This window comes from Leptonychotes weddellii, unplaced genomic scaffold (genome assembly GCF_054177405.1).
Source record: "Leptonychotes weddellii isolate Sample4059 unplaced genomic scaffold, ASM5417740v2 HiC_scaffold_2180, whole genome shotgun sequence".
In the NCBI taxonomy this organism is placed as follows: Eukaryota; Metazoa; Chordata; class Mammalia; order Carnivora; family Phocidae; genus Leptonychotes; species Leptonychotes weddellii.
The window spans coordinates 1-6,296 of NW_027806056.1; the positions used below are offsets into that span (position 1 = coordinate 1).

At 36.4% G+C, this 6,296-nt stretch overlaps 1 pseudogene; it reads left to right on the top strand.

Moving 5' to 3' along the window:
- Positions 1-577: 577 nt before the first annotated feature.
- Positions 578-1,160, top strand: LOC115941851 (large ribosomal subunit protein uL22 pseudogene; annotated as a pseudogene).
- Positions 1,161-6,296: the final 5,136 nt, after the last annotated feature.

The window sequence follows — 6,296 nt, forward strand, 5'->3', positions numbered from 1 at the left end:
AGCGGGAGGGGAAGAATGAAGCGGGGGAAATCGGAGGGGTGGACGAACCATGAGAGACGATGGACTCTGAAAAACAAACTGAGGGTTCTAGAGGGGAGGGGGGTGGGAGGATGGGTTGGCCTGGTGGTGGGTATTGAGGAGGGCACGTTCTGCATGGAGCACTGGGTGTTATGCACAAACAATGAATCATGGAACACTTAATCTAAAATTAATGATGTAATGTATGGGGATTAACATAAGAATAAAAAAAAAAAAGAACTAGGTGCCCATTAAAAAAAAAAATGTAAATTTTTGCATCTTTCTTAAGAAGTGAATTGTTCTCTTTGGCACCACCTCACAGAATTTTTGTTGGAAAAGATGTTAACATGTGCATATTTCTTGAATAGTATTATCTCTCAGGTTTTAAATTTTTATGACTTATTTTCATCAAACGAAATAAGAAGGAAAATGTTCAGAGTGACATTGAGCTAAGACTGGCCAAAAATTGAGTTGATAAGGTATCTTTAATTAATTTGCTTTAATATGTAAGAATCAACAACAGAGTCCCCTAAGCGGCCTGAGGTGCCCTCTGAAAATAGTTCGCTATTCGCTTGACCCAGAAAACCCTATGAAATCATGTAAATCAAGAGGTTCAAATCTTCATATTCACTTTAAGAACACACGTGAAACTGCCCAGGCCATCAAGGGTATGCCTATCCGAAAAGCAACCAAGTATCTGAAAGACGTCACTTTACAGAAGCAGTGTGTGCCATTCCATCACTACAATGGTGGAGTTGGTATGTGTGCCCAGGCAAAACAGTGGGGTTGGAAACAGGGTCAGTGGCCCAAGAAGAGTGCTGAATTTTTACTGCACATGCTTAAAAATGCAGAGAGTAATGCTGAACGTAAGGGTTTAGATGTTGATTCTCTGGTCATTGAGCACATCTAAGTAACAAAGCCCCCCAGATGTGGTGTAGAACGTACAGGGCTCATGGTCAGATTAACCCATACATGAGCTTCCCTGCCACATTTAGATGATCCTTACTGAAAAAGAGCAGATTGTTCCTAAACCAGAAGAGGAGGTTGCACAGAAGAAAAAGATATCCCAGAAGAAACTGAAGAAACAAAAACTTATGGCCCGGGAGTAAATTCTGCAGAATAAATGCAAAAAAAAAAAAGAATCAACAACAGAAAGTTTCCTGTTCCATACATGCCCATTTATAGTAGTTCATTAATGTTGAATTTTAAACATAACAGAAATTGAATCATATTGCTACTGAAAGGAATTTGCATGAGACAGGGGTCATAAATGTAAATACTGTCATTTTACTTACACCCAAAAGAAAGATTTCTTGTCTAACTAGGTTAAGACAACATGTATTTACATTGATTTGTCTCTGCTACATTTTGATGTGAAACATGTTCAATTTTATTTTGGTTAACATTTTGAAAGAAAATTCTTAACCATGCTGCAATAAAAAATAAATCTAAAAAATACTGTCAAATATTGTTCCCAAAGCAAAAGTATCTCTCCTAATCCCAGCTTTGCAATGCAGCTCATTATTGCATGTCCTCTGAATTCATTTTATTCTCCAGAGTTTCAGAGAATTGTTTTCAATATACTGTTTACGGTTATTCCCATGCAGATTTGCAATACTGGAAACCTAGCTGCGTGATTTACTGTTGTTTATTTGGAATCCTTTTAAGAGAAAGGCACTGCAATTGATCTTTTTTTTTTTTTTTAAGATTTTATTCATTTATTTGACAGAGAGATAGACAGAAGAGCACAAGCACAGGGAGCAGCAGAGGGAGAGAGAGAAGCAGGCTCTGCACTGAGCAGGGAACCCGATGCGGAACTCGATCTCAGGACCCTGAGATCATGACCCGAGCCGAAGGCAGACGCCCAACCATCTGAGCCACCCAGGCGCCCTGCAATTGATCTTAATAGGGACATGTTTACAGGGAATTTAGCCTGAAGAATACAACTAAGACTTCTTAGATTGCTTTAATATTGAAAGAGGAAACACACAGGAATTTGCTTGTGTATCAATACCTGCCTTTCATAAAACAAGGAAAAGTTAATTGCCAAAGGCATTTAAAAAAAAAAATGTAACTTACTTCTGCCTTCCTAATGCCTCCTTTTTTGTTTTACTAAGAAAAGTAATGCAAAAGAGATATGTAATGTCAAGTTAATAGCAAGTTGGGGGATTAAAAAAAAACAACAACTGAATTTATGTCAAGAACATTACATATCATGCTAATAACCATTATGATATTTCTTCTTTTGAATATATGTATGAGTATTTTCATGTGAGTTCATATTGCCTCAACCTAATTAGATAAGAAACCCTTCTTTTAGGTATAAATCAAATGAGACCAAAAAAAAAAAAAAAAGAGGGAGAGAAAATAGATATTTACGGTTTTGTTACTAGAATCTGTAAGCTTGTAAAAATCTTAAACGCATTATAGTTTTAAAACTTCCTTTTCAATACTTTAGTAATAAGTACCTGACCACATTTTCTTTTAAGAGAAAAATATTTTTTAATTTAAATTCAATTAATTAACATATAATGTATTATTTGTTTCAGAAGTACAGGTCTGTGATTCATCAATCTTATATAATACCCAGTGCTTATTACAACACATACCCTCCCCAATGTCCATCACCCAGTTACCTCATCCTTCCCACCTCCTCCCCTCCAGCAACCCTCAGTTTATTTCCTATGATTAAGAGTCTCTTATGGTTTGTCTCCCTGTCTGGTTTCTTCTTGTTTCATTTTTTCCTCTCTTCCCCTATGATCTTCGGCCTTGTTTCTTAAATTCCTCATGTCAGTGAGGTCATATGATAATTGTCTTTCTCTGATTGATTTATTTCGCTTAGCATAATACCCTCTAGTTTCATCCATGTCATTGCAAATGGCAAGATTTCACTTTTTTTTGGCGGTTGCATAATATTTCATTGTGTATGTATACCACATATTCTTTATCCATTCATCCGACCACATTTTCTGAACCAAAAATTGGGACATATATCTAAACATCTCTTATCACCCTGTCCCAGAAGTAGGACATACTATTTGGAATCTTGTGACCATAAACATAAATAAAATGACTGGAAATAAAGTCCTGTACATTGATGATGTGATAGCTGACACTATGCAATCACCCATTTAGTATCTTCTCTGATGCTTGGAACTATGCTATGATTTAGAAGCTCACTTTGACAAAACAGGCAGACATGTTCAAAGCATGTATGAATCACAGAGGTGTTCATTGGAAGGGGAAGCCTCCTTAGAAGTGGTCATTTTTGTGGTGCTAAGTGAATTCATATGTCCATGGAATCCAAAAGTAGCTCTTTGGAGGAAAATTAGCACAGCTAAAGCACTCTTCAAATGGACAAATAAATCACAAAATATAAAAATTAGAAAAATTAATAATTATATCTTGTTTATACTTTCGTATTTGTAATATAACTAGATTACTATTTTTTGTTAGTTGTAATAATTAAGGGAGTTAGCTTTAGCCATTAAGGAATTTTGGAGTGGTAAGGTGATTCATTTTTGTACCTTAGAAACAATTTTCAATAAAATTGAAGATTAAATATCTTTATCTGCATTCCACTCTGTGTAAGGGCAACATGAAGAAGTCAGGCTATTCTAATCTACAGAAGATAAATATAAACATAGATAAAAATAGTAAAAGAAATCATTCCAGGCCTTGGGAAAATGACAAAATGCCAGCAATGATGTGAGAACAGTTTACACATGAAAATCTGGTGCTAAATCAAATAAAAAGGCCAGTTTTTTGTTCATTGGTGGTGGGGGGGGTGGATACATAGAGATATCTCCATTCTCCACAATTTAGGCAATGTAAACTTACAGGTTTACTAGATGGAGGTGGTAAACTGGATTTGGGGTAACCAAAAAAGGAGGTAAGCACTTAAGGATAAATAGTTGAAGTAAGAAAGACTCGCTCATGTAGAAACAGATATAAAATGGTTGAAACAACAAACACATCGATGAACAACTTCTCAACTAAAATGAAACATGTATACAGGGGATGCTAGAGGGCACAGTGAATATCAAAACCCTGAAAAGAGCTGTGAATATGCTGTATCTTTTAACGCATTCTTCAGCTTGAACAATGCTCAGGTGGCAAAAAGTGGAAACTTTTCTGGCTTGGTATGTTTCAACATAACTTCTGTATAAGTAATTGCATAATCACCAAACAATATAGCTAAAAGGAAGACCTCATGAATCCAGAAAATATTTTAAAAAGCACAAAGAGGGGCACCTGGATGGCTCAGTTGGTTAAGTGTCTGCCTTTGGCTCAGGTCATGAGCTCTGGGTCCTGGGATCAAGCCCCACATCAGGCTCCTTGCTCAGCAGGGAGTCTGCTTCTCCCTCTCCCTCTGCCCCACCCCCGCCCCGTGCACTCTGTCTCCCTCTCTCTCAAATAAATAAATAAATAAATAATTATTTAAAAAAATAAAGTGTTCAATTTGGCAGCACATATACTAAAAAATAAAAATAAATAAAAAGCACAAAGAAAAACCTGATATGAGATATTAGTGGTTGTACACTATTTTGCAGTTTGAGTCTGAGCAAGTTAATTGCTTATTAAATCAAAGCAAAGCAAAATAAAACAGAGGAACAAAACAGAATCCAGAGCTGCTACAAAGTGTTTTCTACAATGTTCAACTTTCAAACAAAAAATATAAAAGGGTCAGGAAATTGTCAGGCATTTTCAGGGTAAAAAATGTCAATAGGAACTGAATCTGATTGGCACAGATGTTTGATTTAGCAAAAAAGGCTTCAAAATATATATTATAAATAGGTTCAAATAATCAAAAGAAGATATGTTCAAATAATAAAGAAAAATTATTAAATATGAGTAAGTAAGGGATATCAATGGGAAAGTGTAAACTATGAAAAAGAAATGGAAACTCCAGAAATTAAAAAGTAAAATATCTGAAATGGAAAAAAAAAGTCACTTGAGGGAACAATAGCAGATTTGAGATGGCAAAAGAATCAGCGATAAAAGGAAGATCATGGCTAGACACATAAGGCTCAACTTGTATAGATGTGTGCATGCTTGTACAGCAAGAGTGTATTTATCTGTGTAAGGATAGGGGCTGGGCAACTATCCAAAGCAGTAGTCCTCAATAATGTAAGCCAGGAAGTGATTAAAGAATGTAAGGAACAGGACTGAGAACATAAGTCTAAAGAACACTCACATTTAAGAGATAGATGCAGAGAGGACAGCCATGGAAGGAGCCCAGAAGATAATGTCCTGAAAGCAAATGAAGTCTGAGAACATGTGTCATAAAAATCAAAAAAGAGAAAAACTATGGGAAGAAGAGTGTTAACAAGTCTAAGTGCTCCCAATGTGTCAGGCAGGTTGGGATGAAAAAGGGAAGCCTGAAAGTTAGCAGGTGAGGGGCCACGAAGGCCAAGCTAATGGTGTTTCTTCACAGAAGTAAGGTCAGGAGCCGCACTGAAGTGCGTTGAAATTAAATGCAAGGTTAGGTGAATAAATCTTCTAAGGAGGTTAAAAAGTAAAAGATAGTAAGTGAAAAGATAGTTAAGGTGAATGATAGTTTTATGATAATGAAAATATGAGTGGTTTACAGATAGATGGTTAGACTTTGGCCCTCAAGAGAACACTTAACAAAATTCCAGAGAAAGTATGAGGCTTCCACAAAAGTGTGCTGTGTGCAGGAGCATGTGTGTTTTGGGGGGAGGAGGTTCTTTCTGTATAACAGGGAGAAAGATTCAATAAAGCTGTTTTGAAAATATCAAAATATTTTCACAGTGGTTGTTGTGTGACTGCTAATCTGAATGCACCTGCCTCAATGCTCTCTCCTTGGCCATGACCTGTTTTCCATCCCTCCCTGACACCAAGCCCCAGCAGAAGGCCTCCAAACGCATACATTCTAGTTCTGATCATTTGGCATCAGTTCCTCCCTAGTTGTTAAATATTTTTAGTGTCACCCCTGATTACTAATATGATAGGATTACAGGAATAGGGAATATAGATTTTGATCTTGAAGTAAGAGAAGCTGGGGAAATCCATGTCTCATAATCTCAGTGAATTATATGTTATAAATCATCTGCTGGGAGGGATACAGAAAAGATTATTTGGAGAACATGAGAAAGAAGAGAATCTAAATAATAGAACTGAGGTTTCCAAAAAAGTCCTAAGTCTGGCTGAGTCTGGAGCTCATACAAGGGTTGTGAGACTATCACCATTATTACATGACATTTTTTAGAGGAAGCAGGAACACAGAAACCCAGGAGTTGATTCTATTTTCAAAA